This window comes from Nomascus leucogenys, chromosome 11 (assembly GCF_006542625.1).
Source record: "Nomascus leucogenys isolate Asia chromosome 11, Asia_NLE_v1, whole genome shotgun sequence".
NCBI lineage: Eukaryota > Metazoa > Chordata > Mammalia > Primates > Hylobatidae > Nomascus > Nomascus leucogenys.
Window position 1 is genome coordinate 69600214 of NC_044391.1, and position 19929 is coordinate 69620142.

The 19929-nt window shown below is 32.8% G+C and overlaps 1 long non-coding RNA gene across 1 annotated transcript; it reads left to right on the forward strand.

The window, feature by feature from the left end:
- Positions 1-1856: 1856 nt before the first annotated feature.
- Positions 1857-11725, forward strand: LOC101178784. The gene is made up of 2 exons (XR_179002.1): positions 1857-1958; positions 11434-11725. It is a non-coding gene; the product is annotated as an uncharacterized LOC101178784 (long non-coding RNA).
- Positions 11726-19929: the final 8204 nt, after the last annotated feature.

Genomic DNA, 19929 nt, shown 5'->3' on the forward strand with positions numbered 1-19929 from the left:
GGCGAATCTGTCTCTGTGCAGTTGTCCTTGTGGAACTGCCCTGGAAAAACAAGCAGGAGAATGACTTTCAGCTTTTTTTTATTGGAAAGTTGCACACCAGATGGATGCCCAATGAATATACCATATAAAACATTGAATAATGGCATTCACACTTTTGAAGCTGTCATATCTAACTGCTTATTCTCAGGTAATAAAAGGACCCTCAAGCTCTGATGTATGAGCTGCTTGGACTCAAAGAGATATTTTAAGATTATTCAACAAAGAAATAACAGGTAATCTTCTTTTTGTTTGTACATAAAGCTCCCATTCAAGTTTAAGATTTAAAACTTTTTGATATGAAATTGTATTTCTTGACATTGTTTGTTGGGGAGGCACACTGTTCACACACATACCCATACATTTCCCACAACCAACTAAAAACTGAAATAAAATCTTTAGATGAAACTAAAGTGCCCATGAAATATTTTGATTAATCAAAAAGCGAAAGTTTACTGCTAAGATTTCCTAGGAAATGTGAATAAAATATAGTCCCCTCAAGTGATATTTAACCTGAAAATATCATTGCACTATATTTTCATGAAATCAGGCTGAAAATAGCCTCACTGCTTTGTGAAGTCACTTTTGGGGGAAAAAATTAAAGATTTAATTTTTCCACCAGAAGTTGAAAGTTATTTAATTTAATATTTCCTAGGATGAAGATATTTATGATGTCTTTACATAAGGAAGCTCAGGGACTTTTCTCTTTGAAAAAAGAAGACCTGACTCCATAAATGTCTTTGTTCAAGTGCGGAATATTATGGTAACACTACATGTAACCTTGAAACTTTTCAAAAGGCAAAACCCTAATCCTCTTGTTTTACAACATTTATATTTTCATATCCAATATTTTTGAAATCTGATCATACCAAAATACTATTCAAATTACATTTATTCTCTTATATCTTTCAAAAATTCCACGAGTTATTTTTTGCTGTAATATCTTTTATGTCAGGAGGCCTTGCCGCGTATTGTTAGTAGGGTCATTTCACATTTCAAATGTGTATTTCAAATGTTCAGTTGAGATTTTAAGATAAATTTGACCAAGTAACTTTTCATAGGGTGGTTTGGTTAGCATGGCTCAGTAAATTACCCTTGGATCATACAGGTAATTCATGATCTTAAAATTAAATTCTGTTAGATAGCTTGAGATCACTACCTTTTAGTCCCAATAGTGACACCTACTGGTAAAAGAAAACAAAAAATAGTTTTAGCTTGCTTTCTGCTTACTGTTTTAGAGAATCTTACCAGGGACTCCGTTGTTGTAAATGTACCTTATTTACAATTTGTTTTCAGGTCTTTAAAATACAACTCTACATTACCAAAAACTGATTAGTGAGGGGGAAAACCCAAACAGAATAATGCAGGTATTTAATAATGAAAAAGAAAAAAACTTACTAGCACAGGAGTATAGTCAAACTTAACACCAAATAGTGTAGAGAATATGTAATTACAATCTTCTGAGTTCTTATATATTGTAGAAAATGAGAAGCCAAGCTTTAGCAATAGTTTTTCTGAAAGTGCCACATTTCCCAATTAGAACTGGAAGATGAAAATGTCAAAACGCTGTAAAAAAATTACTTAACATTTTTTTGTTTCCACAAATGTTTATTAAATGTTCTATATTTAAGAAAGAGCAAAGTCAATCCAGGAAAAAAAGAAGAATATACACTTGATAGCAACCCAATTGCCAATAATCTTTGAGGATTTATGCTAATTTAACCAGAAATGTTCTTTCAGAACATGGATTTATCACACGTCATAGAACATTGAAGTCACATTAGAATGTGGTAATTTCTCCACTGGGCTAGAAGCACATGGTTTGCAAAACATTGGCTACAATAAGAACATCCTCTGCATCAGAGAGGGTTCAACATTAACAACAATGTCTGTAAAAACAGAATCACAGCTGTCAAGAAGAGGTATGATCTTTATTTCTCCTAGAAGCTTCAGTGAAGCTCCTCTTTAAATTACATTTGCTCTTAATTTATAATATTATGACACTACACATTCCAGTTTTTCATAAAGCACATGAAGTCTTATTTAATAAGAAACTGTTTTAGATAATTATCTGAAGACCCATATAAAACTTGTATAGTCTTCTTTTGACTGCTAAGTAATTCACTTGTTAAACTGTAAAACACAGCATCAATAATTTTAGAATTTTACAGTCATATGAGATAAAAATGGCAGACTGGAAAGAAATACATTCCAACCCAGGTTTAATTGGAATGGGCCTTTTTATGCAAAATGCTCCTAATATTTCTTTTAGGAAATTCTAGGTCTTTGTTAACATTTCAGCTTACGAAGAATATACAGCTAACAGTATCCCAAAATATTGTTTTGCCTTGGGGATTGTGGTCAGGTATATAGTAAGGCAGAGAATCATTTAATCCATGATACACATTTATGACTACGTTTGTGATATCACTGAGAGGAAATGTGTGAAAATGTCACAAATTACTCAGCAGACAGTTAGCTATATTGGTGTCTTTGAAACCATGTTTGGCTCTACTGTGTGCTTTTGTTTGTACAACTTGAGCACATGCTTCAAAATGTCATCCAAATTACAAGCATGCAAGGAATGAAGTATTACTTCTCTATCAATTTCAGAAGCATACTACTTTTATTTCATTAAATAGCTTATCAGCCAATCACACTCGGTAAAATCATGAAATTCCTTTCTTACATTTTTTGCGAGAGATATTTTATGTTGTTATTTATGATCTAAAATAAATCTTCAAATTTGTTTATGACAATAAATATTTGGAAAACAAAGGACTTTTAAAAATCATGTAAATTACAACATAAAAATCAGAAAGCACAACATTTATACAAAATCATTTGGCTAACTTGCTGGCAATTAAGTTGGGATACAATGTGCTCAGGGTGAAAACAAGATCAGAAATTAAAACAAAATAGCCAGAAAAAATTGGAAAAGTTTTGGTTTTGGTTTTGGTTTTGGTTTTCCTGAGTACCTGGACCAGCAATTCAGCTGATCATTAAACACAACCAGAAAGAAAGGCTCTATTTTGCCTTTAGAGAGTTCATCCAGAGACTGCACAAGGGATTTGTACAGAATAAAGCCTCACAAAACCCAAGGGCTGTCAGAGGGAAATGGTATCCAGGAGGACAGGGCAGGCCAAGCATCCTCTCAACAGCAAAGCCACACAAGAGAGCCAGAGGCAGCACTGCGACTGCCAACACAACTGCCTATCACGTCTGCCAAGGAGCCAGAAGCCGCTTGTGGGAAAATATCACTTACCCTTAGCATCTGGGTCCTGTGATTGTTATCCAAAGAGACAGAGTGGTAAGATATAGTGGGATAAACAGCATCCCATTAAACACACATGTATACACACACACACACACACACACATACATGTTACCTTTCTGGGTAAAGAGAGAGATAAGCCATACATGGATTTGGATTAGACTTTCTGTAGTTGGAATTCTTTTAAATCAGATTTATTCTACATATTCATATTTATATATTCAGTTATATATTCATATTTCATAATGAGATTGGCTTTAGTAATTACTTCTCACTAATAGCTTTGGTCCGTAAAAAACAAGATTTTAGTTGTATTTGTGGCTAATTGATGTGCATAGTCCACTATGATATTTTTATTTTCTTGGAGTAGTTGGTTATAGCTGGCTGACAAGATTATTCAAAAATTAAATATTGATTATGAATAAACTAAACCAAGCTATGCTTTGATGTTAAACTTTTTTTCTTTTTCTTTTATGGTCTTGTGTCACTATTTTTAAGAGGCCAACTTCCAAAATATATACTCATAAAATAACTGATAAATTCTTATTAAACATGTGCTATACTATAAGCATGTGATATATATCATTATATAATAGATATAACTATGACATATATAACATTACATATGTATAGTATATTATATATATTTCAGTTTGATAAAGTCCCTTCTAAAATATACACTTTCAATTTACATCTGAATGAATCTTCTTGAAGTTTCCAAATGTGGCAATCTGATTGTATATATTCACTCTGCACCAAAAAATGAGGATGAAGGGGAGGGAAAATCTAGAGAATTAAAGATTGGAGACACCTTGTGGTTAATGTAAAGGTTTTAATTCATTCTTACATAGAGAATTTGAAGATCATTATTACTGTAGAAAGTAATAGCCTTCTGTTTTTGAGTCTTCAGTAAAAGGGTAAGAAAAGTAGTTTTCATTTTAAATATTCTGCTCTGATACCAAGAACAGAAAATAATGCAGTTTTAAGTGTCAATAGCAATATAATATACCCAAAGAGAAATTGTTTTATATTTTATTTTATAATGTTAATTCTATTGTACAGTTTAATGGAGAGCATTTGGAATAACAATCCCATTTATGTACACAGTGGATTTATTATTAAAACTCATGCTTTGCAGGAATAAAATTAAAATTTCAGTGGCATTTAGTGACTAAAAAAATGTGTACTTCAAGGTCATAAAATCTATTAGATCGGTGCGAAAGTAATTGCACTTTTTGCCATTACTTTTAATTGCCAAAATCACAATTACTTTTGCATCAACCTAATAGTTGCTTATTTGTGCACGTTATGTGAGATAATGCATATGGAGCAGTATATGCCATAATATGCATAATAACATGCACTTGATTACTTATAAACATGTTTCGCATGTGCATAAAATATATTACATGGATATTTAATTTTTTAATTTATATAAATAGCAAAGTAACTTAGGTATGTTTATCATCGAATGCTAACATGAATACAATGTTCAAAAGAGATAAAAATTTTGTGGAAGTGCAAAACCATGTGGTAACAATTGATAAGTGTTTGTTTATTTTTCTTGTTTGTCATTATCACACACACAAAGAAATTTGATTCTAATTGATAATCTTTTGATGAATAGATTATTTTCTGGTACCAAATAATTCTCAAATTGATTCAAATTTAGTTCCATTTTTACAGCATTTTTGTGTAAACTAGATAATAATGATGAAAAGTGTTTCTTTTATATTGCTTCTCTATGTAATGGTGGAAGAGCCTGTGAATTCAATTCAATAAGGTTCAATTATGGGAATGAGGAAGAAGATCAGTGAATAAATTGATTCTAAACATTTTATTTCATTTAAAAATTTAAAATGCTCAATTGAAATGTGAAATATTTCTCCAATATTTATAAATACATAAATAACTTATGAATAAATGCAAAAAAATCAATAAGAATTTCTGAAAAGTTTCTGGGCTATGTGTTGTTTCATTTCCCACAAGGGAAACTAACAGCCCCAGAAATATGTGAATAAAATCAGAACTACTTTCTCTAGGCCATTTAAATGATTACACTCTAAAACTAGAACCCGAAATGCAAATGTTTAATTTAATTTTATGACCAAACTACTTTTACATATTTGTTGCATTTGTTGTATCTTTTCCTTGAAGCTCTTGTTTATTTCCTTATCTATTTGCCTTTTTCCCATTTCATTTCTAATCCCGAAGGTTTGCAGTTTCAATTTTCATTATTTTATTACATTTGTACTATGCCTTTAATCTTTAATAGTTTTTTTTTAAGTTTAGTTGGTTTATTAACCCACAAGTTTAATTATGTATTCTTTAACACCACAAAATGTAGGCCTAGGATATACTATTATATACAAAAGCATTTCATGTAAGTCAGTGTATTAAGACTGTTAAATTTCAACTTATTATAATTACACGTGGCAGAACCATTTAACCCTTTGTGATCTTTACATATTAAATTGTGAAAAAAGAAACCATACTTATTTATTAAACTCAACACGGTTTACAGCCTTAACTAAATGTTACATAGGCATGATTCCCAGAGATTTATTTTTTCCATAAGATATCAATTGAAGTTACAGAGGACAAGTTACCCTCTCATTCCCTGTGTTCATCCTGTGTTCTTTACAACTGTCCAAATTGTATTAGAATTTGCTTATAATGATGTTATATGATGTCCTTGTTGTGATACCTGCATTTCTGGAGAACTTAATATTGATTTACTGTGTCTTTTGCCCATCTTTGAGCAGGCTAGATAGCAATTACAGCTGTTGGTGGTATCTATTTTGTCTTTTCGTAATTGTCATTTCATGTTCTACTTAAGATTAAAATATGAAAATTGTACCACGTGCACATCAACAGTGCATTAACCAAGTTATCAGCAATATCTGTGAAACACTATTATTTAACCATGGTTCTTTACATTGCTTCTTCATTTTATTTATGAAAATTGCATGCTACAATATAAACTTGAACAAGAAATACATTCAAAGGTAAGCCTCCCTGACATCAAGTCCTCATCAGGATCATTACCATCTTCCTAAGAAATCCATGGGACTTTCCCAATACCTGCTTGCCTCTGCCAAATGCTTTCTCCCCTTCAGACTGGGATTTCAGATAAGCAGGAGCTGCTTTGTTTTTCTTCAGCTCTTACTTTAAAAGAGCCTTCACAGTTTTTGAGCTTTCTCTACTATTCTAATTTCAATCCACATTTCACATAGAATATGGTATTTTATACAAGGAAAATCATGTTTAAAAGTTATACAGCAGATTTGAAATTTCTTCTTTATTACAAATAGGTCTACCAGGGATAGATTTCTTCAAAGCACTGTTAAGAGCTGTACCAAAATTGAAAACTGTCTTATTTGAAGACAAAATACACTTAATGTGGGGCAGAGAGACAGAAGGAGATGACATTGCCTGGGCTCCTCTAATTAGGAAGTGTATCACACAGAAGCTATAAAATAATTTTAAAATTTTAAGAGGAGAAATTCTTTTGCAACTAATTTGGAATTTTTTTCCTGGTCAATTTATATAAAACATGCAGTTGAAATAACTAAAACACATTATGATTCTATCTTAACAAGCTTTGAACTGCTCAAGAAAGATTTTTTTGTGTTGCACAGTGAAAATAAATATTAAATATCAAGATGAAACTGAATAAATATTTGAATACCCTCCCAAGCACATTCCCCCATACACACACACACACACACACACACACACACACACACACAAATACACATATACTTTCCTACCAGCAGACTAAATCCAGCTAGTTCCTGAAAGGCATTTATTTTAAGAATCACTGTTGTTTTATTTTACTACATTTGTTTGGAGACTTTTAAAAAATGACTATATGCAAAGAAATAATAACTGCATCTGCAATCTCTAGCAGCAGCCCCTCCTTATGAGACTGTGCAGGGCATTTGTGGGTGTTGTTATTGTTGTTGTTGCAATCTAGCTAATAAAGGCTTTCTCTTACACAAGAGAATTTTGACAGGGTTGACTCCAGACAGCTTTCCAGCTGAGGTCTGGGGCCTTGCTGAACTTTCAAAATTTTCCCATTTGAGCTGCATCAAAGTGAAGGAAATTCAAGGATCACTAATGTCTCAGATGGTAGCACTTGCCCTAACAACGAAGGTTCAGGAATTCTTTGGAGCAGGCTGAGGTCATTTTTCTCCCCTTTTCTCCTAATGCTTTTCTCTATTAATCAGAGCTCAGAGCTCAGATTGGTCTTCAACTTCCTCCCAATCCTTGCTAAGCCTGTCATTTCTAGCTATTATTTACTTTAATGGACTTTGGCTGATCCCTTATGAAGCTTTGGATCTGAGAATAATAAGGCTGGAGAGCAACGGGCATAGACATGGGTGTGGGTTTGCCTGCAGATTAACCGTGGCAGATGGGCTTTATTGCGGTTTCCTGTGTACTGAGCGTTGATTGAGAGGGTATAATGAGAGAGGTGGTGTCTACACAATGGTCACAGCCACTTCATTGCACTTTGCGTCTAAACAACCCCATTTTTCTAAATCTTTGGGTTGTGAAATTTTAGGAAGTCAGAGCACAAGAACAAGTACAAAAACAACTGTAAATAACCATGAATGTTAATCCAACACTAATTGGTCCCTTCTTTCAGTATGAGTCCATTTTGCTCAGTTTTTAAAATTCTGGGTAAATTAATGGCAAAGATAGTTAAAATGTTCTTGCATTAGGTGGTTTTGGATGAAATAGGGAGCAACATGCATTTTCTGTGTGTGTGTTTTTTGTTTGTTTGAGTTTTTGGTTTGTTTGTTTGTTTAGTTAAATATATGCTATATTTGATTATTGCCACAGACAACAAATGCTTAAGTTGTAATTATTTATATGCTTTGGGAGTTATGTTGGAGATACATTTTGAGGTAAATTATCAACTAGAGAATATTTTAAAAAATAACATCAGGGCAATTGTTTTATTTCTGGCATAGTAAATAAAAAAATGTACTTTTCTTTATTTCTTGCATTTGATGCAGGTTTCTGCTCAGTTGCAACTCACTATGCAATTAAAACATTTTTGTCACAGGTGCTATCTAAAGTTATTTTACATATTCTTAATTTTTAAGATTTTACTTAATTCCTCCTTTTCATCAATGGATTAAATCACAACTATGGATTCTTTTCTTCCTTTGGGGCTTTACCCATCTGTCTTAATGCTTTCATCCTACACCCCTTGGTCTCAGAGGGGTGTTCTGAAAGTGAACCGCCAAAACCTGGAGAAGACTCTAGGTCAAGTTTGTGTACAAGAGTTTAAATTTTTAGTGACAGTCCTCTCTCACGGCCGCCTGAAAGTTTCCACACAGAACTGCACAAGCGAGCACCACCAATTATCCTCCTCCTTTGAAAACCATTATCAAGTTTTTCAAAACTTCTTTCATTTCACTGTTGTCAGTCAGTGAAAAGGAAACTAACCACCATGTCAAGACAACTCAGCTGCCTAGCAACGCAGGGCCACATTTTAATTCTGACTTGCTTCTGGTCTTGACTAATAGAAAGTGACTATGTTAAGCCAGTCACAAGAGTTGTTTGTCACTTCTGAAATGCAAACAAAACTATATTGTTTTCCAAAGTATTGGGTGTGATTGATGTAAAGATTTACAGTAACATCATTCATTTTCTCTTGTGTTTTAGTAGGATTGATGTCATATCTTTTCATGCTTTATTAAATACTTTAAAAGACCTCAAAAAACATGACGCTTTTTGTCCTTTAAAGAGTCTAAAGAGGGGTTTTTCTTTCCAGTGAACTAGGCTCTAACAACTTGTGAAATTTAATGAATCTATTCAACTAGTGTCAGTCACATCAATAAATAATTTAATAAGAAACCACCATCCGTGAAGGAGAATGCAATTTAAACAATCAGAGAGAAACAGACCAGACCAAGGTCAACATTATGGGGTGCGGGGAGGAAAAATTGAGCTTTTAAGTCATGAGTCTTAGAGTTTGGTTTATCAGATTTTCCCACAGCCCTGTATCCTTGCTTTTGGTAATAAAAGCTGCAAGTTTCTACTAGTGCAATTCCAATGTTAAATCTTTTCAGGCATAATGTGGAGATATATATAGCAAGAGCACAGTTTTTACATCCCCTAAATTCATATAAAATGGTTATTCAAATTGAGAAATTGTATCTGTGCTTGAATGTACTTCTGCTCCAATTGACTGGGAGCCAATTAATAACATGGAAGGTATCCACTATTTTAAATATTCCCTAAAATTGCTGATATGTCTAGCATTTTATATAAAAATATAGTGAAACTTCATTTAGTAGGAATGTGCCAATTTATATGACTTATATATATGTAAATGAGAAAACGGTAATGTTCTCCTCCAAAAGAATGTAAGATCTGAGTAGTAAAATTACAAGCATTAATTAGAATTTTCTTGTGATATAATATTCTAAGCAGTAACTCAATAATCACTTAACAAAATGTTTATTAAAAATTACAGCTTAAAAGGGTCAGAATGATAATAAAAATCAGCTGGGTGTCACCATCACGGAAAGGCAGTAGAAAGTTTTTTCTTTCAATTCTGAAAATAATTCAGAATTAAGAGATTGTCTGTTTTCTTAAAACATTACTCATATTCTAAATTGGGATCTAATGATTAAGTAGGACAGAAAAGAGATAGTTTAAAACTTGTTAAAACATAATAAATATATGTTTTAAGATGAATAACAAGCATTGCGTATGAAGAAGAATGATTGATGTTAAGGAAAAGAGATTATTTTATCTTGAAATGAAGTAGAAATCTTAAAGAGCTTTAAAAGACTTAATTCATTAGCTATATTTTGTCTAATTAGCCTATATCAACACTGAATATAAACTCAAAGAATATGATTTTTATTTGAAACAGAAGTGGTTTAGGTTCCATTTAAGATTTTTTGAAATTATTACATTCTGGTAGCACTGTGATGTATTGAAATATGCCTAGCTTTGGATGTCAGATCTGGGACTGGGACCCATTTTTCCTGTCTTCAAACAAGGGCAAATTATTTACCATCCTGGAGCATCACTTTTTTCACCTATGAATGAGGATAAGAACATATTCTTCATGGGCTACTGGGGTGATGAGAATATCTGGCTCATCAAAGGACTCAATATAAGTATAGGTAGTAATAGGAATGGTAGAACATGTTGCTTAAACACTCACATTCACAAACTAAGCTGCCTTGGGACTAGCTGTGTGACCTTGAGCAAATGGCTTCCATTTTTTGGATCATCAGTAACTTCATCTGTAAAATGAGGCCAATAACAGTACCTATATCTTAAGGTAAGTGTAGACATTAACCAATTTATGCCAAAATATTGCATATAAAGAAATTAAAAAGCACTTACTCATAATCGCAGGTGATCAAATAACCAATGGTAGTTGTTCATATTATAATTATGCTTGTGTTAGTGATATTTTTCTCAGATGTTAAAAATAAATAATTTAGCTCCTCCCATTGTTTTAAATGATAAACCAAATTTAAAGGCTTTGTTTCCAGATTGGTAAGTAGACTTAACTACCAAAGTCCATTCCATAGCAGAAGAAATGGAAAGACATAAGTAAGCTTTTAAAATGTTGATCATTTTATCTGAATTAGCTTTTAACCAGATATTGTCTTGAAATACAATGGAGCACTACCGTAGCATGTCTTAGCAAAACTTAAGATATTCCAGCTCTACATCAAAAGTGCTTTGTCAACTAAGTCTAATTATTTTACACAGTCAATTATTATGTGGTACCAGTAATTATTATGTGGCACCAAAAGACAATAGTAGGCACAAAATCTGATCGCTTGAAGCCCAGTCTTAGTTTTCTCAGAATTTCCAGTAGAAGCACATATTTATGAGCTGAAAGCAGCCTATGGACATGTTTTGTTTGCGCTACACAGAGTTTTAAATTATGACTATTGAATTGATTGACAACTTCTGAACTTTAGATTTTCCATTAAAATCCAGATTCCTAGGTGCTCTCTAAAAATCAGAAAGATGGCAAGAGTGAAACTGCTGTAGCAGTGTTAGGTAGTAGCTGAGTTGCTGTGGGTTTTTTTTTTTGATGATGTCTGAATTCTCTACTTCATCTTTGTCAACAGTGCGTTCTCCATGTACTGTGAAACACATCCATCTGGATTCACCTATTTAAGCTACACGCCTAGCCCCCAGAGTCATCCAGACTTTTAGCATAAGTACTCAAATGAGAAATCATGAAGAATCCATTAGTTGAATCCAACATCACCTACAGGACCCTGGGCCCATTGCACTTTGTAATTGTATTACTTTTCCTCTAGTATCTTCATAGGATCTTAGGTATAGCTCTTTCTGAAAAGTGTTAAAGGCAACTTCTCCCTGGGCCTGAGAATAAATTATCTTTTTCCTGTCACTGTATATATTTTTTTTTTTTGTTTCGCTTTTTTTTTTTTTTTTTTTCCTGGCTGGATAGAGAAGTGATTAAGTCATGAGTGAGGAGCTGCAGTGGCCCATGAACAATACATAGGTCCATCTCCTGGAACTTGTGACCACTCGCCCAGGATCGCACTCATGACCACAACGAAGGTGATGGCTTTTCTGTTTCTCCTGCCGCACCACATCAGACACCTGTGGCAAATATTGAGGCAACACTATGTGAAGTCTGACTAGTGACTCTTAGAGACTCCAACTAATGGCTTCTCTGGAAGGGATAAAGTAGGGCACATGAAATTATCTTGTTGAGAATACATGGGTATGTTTATAGACTCACATATATTTCACTTATAAATATAAAATTATTTTGGACTGAGTTACAATTTTTGTGGTAAAAATAAGTAGAATAATAACATTTAAATAATACTTTTAAACTTTTTCATATTCTTTCCTAAGTACCTTTATTAACATTTATTTGGTAACATTATTTGTCCCATTCTTTAAAAAGAGGGAAAACAGGCTATGAGAAAGTAAGTACATTCAAGTTCCAATTATTCTTAATATGTTGTATCATAGTATTTCATGTGCAACAAAGTCAGTTACACAGCAAACTAACCAACTGCACAAAAATAAAAATAATAATATGAAAGTAGAAATTTACATTTGAAACTCTTAACTACCATCGGTACCAAATATACTTTTGGTTATCTTGTCAAATTATAGGGATGAGTGGCTGAGACCATGCAGGTATGTTCGGTAGGGTTGAATGGAGTGCTAGAGTGTTGCTATTGGCCTTGAAATAGATTGATTTTTTGTTTTTTTTTTTTTTGCCTTCCACCTAGGATCATGGTCTCTGCCTTACTTGCACAGGGTCCTCCTTATCAAAGCAGATTATCTGGCTCATATTACACAATATGTTAAATAGCTTACTTCTTTAAATATACACACTTTCACCACATTCAAATGTGAATACTCAGAACTTAAAAACACTCACAAGATTTTATTAAAAACAATTTCAATTAAAAATAAAATTGTGTTTTAACCTTTATGTGTTTCCCAGGCCTTTTTTAAAAAATAAGTATTCTTATTTAACAGTATATAATGCTATTAACCAATAAGTTTAAAGTAAGTATCTGTTTAAGGAAATTTCTTCATAAGAAGATACGCTAAATTTTCATATGATGTCTAGCTGCACTTTTTTTTTAGTGCTTTGTTCATTTCCTGTCACAAGATGTTAACCTCAAAGAAACATTTGGTATCACTGAAATGGCTTTAAACATCACTTTTCAAGCCACAGAAATTGTTTTTGTGATAGTGGGTCTGTTGAATACCATTGCCAGAATATTTAATCACACTTGTCATGACAGATGCAAACACAAGAAAATAGTCTTGATATAAGAAAAAGATTTCTAAAGATTTCAATATCCAGTCAATAGGTTAGCTTTTAAAGCTTATATCTACATCTAGATATAGAATTCCTATTCCCAAATTTAATCTAGACAGTTGTTTAAAATGAAACATAAAGGAGTCTGTCTAATTTCTCATTTGGAAAGAAAAATGTGAAATAAAAGACATGAAAATTATTTGCGAGTTGGATGATGATTCCGGATGGAGGCTTTTGTGCATAAATAGTTATAACCATTCATAGACTCTAGATTTGGAAGACAGTTGGAAATCACGTAGTGTAACTTCACAAACAGTGGGGAGACAGCCCTCTAAGTCATCCCCCACCCCAGTGCATTGCTTTCTGGCTCCTTCCAATAAGGGGAAGCTCTCTCTCTCTCTTTTTTTTTTTTTTTTTTGGAATTCTGTTTCCTTGAACTGCTTCAGATGGACTTTTGGGTGAGCCAAAGTTTCCTTTCTCTGGCTTCGTAAGTCTCTCTTTACAACTATATGGCTTCAACACAAGGAAGGTGGAGCAAAAAAATTTTCAGAGCCATTGGTCATGCCACCATTACAAAAATCTAATATGATGCTTCACCAACAGCACACATTCAATAGTTACAAATGAATATTAATACATAAATTTAAGATTGTTCTGTATCTAGGGCTTATTTGTTTCAAGGTAATTGTAATAATGTCATTTTCCTCCTTCACCTTGCCTAAAGAGTCCTGTTAATGGAAAGACAGGATAACAATCCCTAAGAATGTCAAATCCCTATTCAATCACTATTCTGCTTCTTCTTCCCTTTGCTTCAAAATCTAACCATATCTCCTTATGCTTACCAATAGATGGGGCCAAATTAGGGTTTTTTTGGGAGATGGTGGTGAGTGCATACATACGTTTGAATCATTCACAGTGGTGAAACGGAGAAGGAAAGTCAAAGCTTCAAGCTCATTTTATCCTTTAAAATGACATTGAGGCCACCAGAGTTGTCTGAGCCCTGTGCAGCCCCAGTCGGGACTTGCTGAAGGTAGCTGTGCTCCTGTTTTCTGTCGTTTATAAAAAATTATCTTCTTGTGAAGATATTCTCAGGTCATTATTTAGTTTAATGAACATTTCAGAATGCCTAGTAGATGTTAAGCATTTCATCAAGTACTGGGAATAAAAAGTGAATGAGACATAAACCTCATCCTGAAGTTGTTCACAACCCATTGAAAAAGAAGAACATATAAACAAATAATTTTGATTAAAAAAAAGACCTTAAATAGAGATTAGCACACGAGGTTATCTACAGGAACAGCACATGACTATCACAGATGGGGTTAAATGAGGGGTTCGCAGGGTAGTTGATAATTTAGTACAGCAACTTGAGTGTAGTCCAAGGACATTAGGAGGAAACACATCTGTAAAGGTCTGATGGTATTTAAGAATAGAGTGCATGCTGGAGGAATAGCAAATGATCAGCATGGCTGAAGCAACACAGAGAATGCTGATAGAAATTTGATTAGGTTGAAAAGGTTTATTTTAAGGTTATTAACATAAAGTAATAGTTTCCATTAGCAACAAGTTATTTTAGTCAGACTATAAATGTACATTTTTTAAAAAATAGGTTGAGTTAATCAAAAGAGCTTGTTGAATGTTTTTTCTAGGAGTATACTTTGCCCAAGAAAATGTTTATTTACATGTGAAAGAGGATAATGCTAGAGGATGAGCTAATTGGTAACACATATATTACATACAAATTTTAGCTAAATAGATGCATTTTGTGATGTTTTTAATACTAATAAAAAATTCCATCCTGTTTACCATAAATAGAGGGTTAGTAAAATGAATTTTTAATTATTCATACAATGGAATACTATGGATTCAGTAAAATAAGGATCTGGAAAAATATTGGATTCTATAGAACTGATAGTCATTACATAGACTGTTGGAAAAATAAAAGTAATAAAAGCAGATTCCATAATAAACAGTTGGATAACAACTTTTTTTTTTTTTTTTTTTTTTTTTGAGACAGAGTCTCGCTCTGTCACCCAGGCTGGAGTGTAATGGTCTGACCTCAGCTCGCTGCAACCTCCTCCTTCCCCCCCAGGTTCAAGCGATTCTCCTGCCTCAGCCTCCTGAGTACCTGGGATTGCAGGTGCACACCACCACACCCAGCTCATTTTTGTATTTTTAGTAGAGACAAGGTTTCACCATGTTGGCCAGGCTGGTCTCAAACTCCTGACTTCAGGTGATCCGCCTGCCTTGGCCTCCCAAAGTGCTGGGATTACAGGTGTGAGCTACCGTGCCCAGCTGGATCTCAATTTTTTTAAAAATATACATTTATCTATATCGAAAATACCTTAAAATATGTATTAAAAGTATATTGGTGGTGGTCATCTCAGGGTAGTAGGATTGGGGATGATCTGAACTTTCTTATCTTTAGAGTATCTGTTTAATTTTTTTCTACAATAAATATAAAGTTTTTAATATAAGAAAAAAATAATGGTTAACACTCAAGGGATAAAATAAACTCTCTAGTTGTAATAAAGACCATTTTCAAACAGTGATTTCTAGTTCAGTCTTCAAAATGTAGATAAAGCAGTAGAATAATGTCAAGGTGTTTCAATTAGTCTTTGGACCCAACCCTCAATGTGGCTGTCCCTATGGTGGTCTGACTAGGTATTATTCAGTCCATGTAATACCATAAGGACAATTCTGTCCAGAAAGTAGCTTCTGTAGTTAGATAAATTTGGCCAACAAGAAGGCATTGGTTGAAGTCCTCTGTAATCTTCTAACACTTATTGCATGTGTATAGTTTTAGGTACAACTTATTGTTCAATTATTTACTTTGTTTTAATAATTATAAATGATAAAAACATATACTTTATGCATTTATCAATGTAGCAATTATCTCAATGGATTCTATCATCCATGCCTTACTTGGAAGACTTGCCAAACATTTTTCTGATTTATTTTATTTTGTTTAGATTGAAAATTTTACTATTTCCACTGAGCAAATAAACAACAAATAGTTGTTTTTTGTCATTTAAAAGAAAATTATCTTCTTGTCAAGATGTCCTCAGGTCATCAGATAAATTCAAACATGTGTTTTATAGTGATTTTGAAATATTATAATCAAAATAGTCCCTCTTTTAAACAGATTTAAATAATATGTGTGTGTATGTATATATTTGATTTTTAAATGGAATCCTTGCATCTACTTCCATGACAATTTTTGAAAAATAAAAATTTTCAAATATGATTTATCATATTCTACATGTGTCTCAAAAATGAGCATCAGTACTCAATAGAGCAAGTACTATTAAAATGTTACTTCACTTTTGAGTGCTTTTTTGGACATTTATCAAAAGGGCAGTCATAAATCATCATTATATTCCTTTTTAAGCAAAAAGAAGCAATACATACAGTTTGTACACCAGCAGTTTCATCCTCTCTTCATGTTGTGGCAGATTAATATCAGCTTAGCCCAAACATCCAAAGTTATGCTGTTGGCAATGTAGCCATCTGTTTTTAATGAATATCTGGGGTCCATTTTTCAGTTAAGCTTCTCTTATTGTGTGTGTATGTTGCATTTTCAGCGCTATCTGCATAATTGCTTAAAGATTTTACTGCAAAATTAATATCCTTGCTGTGAACAAGGGAACAAGGCAAAAACCAGGATGACAGAGCCTGAGATGAGGTGAAAAGCAAATCCAATTTTTCCTTGCACCATAGAAACCTCGTCAGGACTAGCTTTATCTGGTAATCCACATTTAAACTTTAACCTGTAGGGGGGCTCTTTGTGTTAGATAATGTAAGCATAAAAGGAGGCTGAATCACTAATCAGATTAATCATATTTTGTAAGACTCAAAAGCTTCATTAAAAGGAACTGGTATCCAAGTTACACATTTTTGTTGTTGTTGTTGTTGTTGTTGACAGAATAAGAGTTTATCATTAAAAAAAAAAGAATGACATGAAAATGCTCAAATGTCTGCAACTTTCAGTGAACCTATAGCAAATAAGACCAAAGCACAAAATCAAATCCTAATTCATAAAATTACTTTACATCCCAACAGAGTCAACACATAGATTACTTCAATTTCTTCATATTTTAATCTTAGAAGACAATATTTGATAGAGGTTGTGGCAGCTATTATAATTTTTTCATATTTTGAGGAGTAATCTTCCTTTAATATCTTTATATTATATACCTTTATAAATTATATATTATATATGAATTATATATAAATGTAACACATAAATGTATAAAGACTACCAGTTGATGATTTATTATTCTAAACCATTTCTCAAAAGCCATTTCTCTCATTTTGTAAGTTGGTTGCTTAAAGGAAGAAAATTTTTTGGAAATAGAGAACTTTCTCAAGAGTAACATGGAAAAGAATGATCTTTGTAGGTCCAATATTTTATAAAATGTGGATCAAAGAAATGCAGTCATAAATTTATTGCACTTGTTGAAACAAGGGAAAGAAAAAATGTTATTATTCTTGCAAGCAAAGCAAAACTTAAAAAATATAAAACAAAAAAATTATGTAGTTGATAGTCTATAGCATGAGTAGGTAATTGTGGGGAAAATGCAATTGTGTGTATAATTTTATGCACACCAAAATCTCCCTTTCGAAAACTCAGCCCTTACACTTTAAATCAACAAACAGTTTTCAGCATACAGTATGTTGACAAATGCCACCTAACAAAACTGCTCCAAAAATAATCTTGGTGAAAGAGCATGCCAACTAATAGCTATCAAAAATTGTTTTATGCTACTCCTCTTGAAGGATACCATGTAATTCTGATATCTAGATAGGAGCATAAAAACTACATCAGTTCATTTTTATTAGTACAATAGATATCATTCTAAGGAAAGATCAATTTATAAGATTATGTATTAACAGCTATGGAACTCTGGATCTTAAAATCAACTATACAAAATTGCTAATCAAAATACATTGGTCTTCGTACCCAAGTCATTTCAGATGAGGAAACTCAACCAAGTGAAATAACAATATGGTTTGTTAACAACGACAACAACAAAACAAACAAGAAATAGAAGCAATATCAACAGCTTGTTTGCATGGGATGATACTACATATAACATCTAAATTAATGAATGTTTTAAATTGTATTGTAAGAGATCCAAGTTTACTAACAAATCTGTAGCTTAAATATTAGAAATAATAGTTTCTGAATGAATCATCAGTAAGTTTAATGCATGCACTGTCAGCCATATAGATGTATAGTTAAGTTTTATAACATCAGACTGGTCTAAATCAATAATTTCTGCATTTGTACACTTATGTGTCTATTATTTATTATCCATGATAATGAAAGTACATTTCCAATTTATCCCCAATATTTCAATAGTTTCTATTGCAATATCCTCTATATTCCAATAGTTTCTATTGCAGTATCTTCAATAGTCCAATAGTTTCTATTGCCAATACAAATTCTACTTTTAACCATTAAGGCATAAGCTTCTTTTCTATAAAGTTTAATTTTCCTGGCTTGTGTTTTTCTACTTTTATCCCAACAAATTAAATAAAATGTTCAAAATAACCACTCTTAAAAACATTGGTATATAAATTTTGCTTTACATTTAAAAAATAACTTTACCTATGATTTTGAATTGTAAAGATCTCCACTGCTACATTAATTTCCAAAAGGAAATGAACTCTTTCGTTATTCCTTAAATGCTCTACACAAGTGTTTTCACCATCTCCTACAAAAATAAAAACAAAGCCAAAAACACACACAGCCAAAAAATAAGCAGTAAATCTCAATTTTGTAAAGATTCTAACATCAGAGATCTTTGGTAATTTTAACCTCTGATGAGTTTAAGCTAATGATGAACAATGAATGTGGTATTGATGACCTATTCATCAGAAAATTAGGCATCTAACGCTTACCAAGCATCAGACTGACTGTATGATTTTGTGTAAGTCATGTCATCATCCAGATTGTCAGCTCATAATCTATAAAATGAGAGAAATGACCTGAGTTCTCTCTAAGGCTGCTTACAAGTTGAATATTCAATGACACTTAATGTTGAATATAGGTGATGTTTGAAGGGAAGACCTTTCTTATACAAATACAAATATTCGGAGGTTTCTGGAATAATATAGACAAAAATATAATTGATATAACCTCAAGTTTATTCTATTGAATTATGTAGTCATCCCTACCACACAAAGAAAATTATAAAGTTCATAAGCCCAGTAAATGCAGATAATATAGGCAGCAATTTCAATCATTTACTCCCCACAAGCCCCAAGCTATTCTCAAAGTGGCAATTTTGCCTAAACTAGGCATTTGTTTGATTGTTTTTTTTCCTCTTCCTGCCCTGAATGAATTGTGATGTTTTTACTTTGCCTCAGCATATCAACTCAGTCATGGAAACAGGAGGCAAAAGATTCAACTTTTGGGTGATTATAATTCTTGGGCCTCCAGTATGCAAAAACATTAAGCAGAATTTAAAGAATGAGCATAAATACAGATAGTGCTTTATTGTCATGTTTTCTTGATGCAAATCTCAAGGCCATCTTTTAGGTAAGATCCCCCAATCCCCACCACCTCCTGCCCCCACCACCAAGTTGAGGAACGGAAAAAGTCTTTACCACACTTTAAATAAAAATAAAACAAAAACAAAACAAAACAACAAAAACCTTACACGACTGCTTCCGAGGAAAAAAATTCCCCTTTGGAATAGAGAGCAGCTGTGGAGACATCTGTGGGCTGAACTGAGTCCTAAAAGAACAATTGCGCATACATCTGTGGAGATAAAATAAGTGATGGATAAAATGTGAA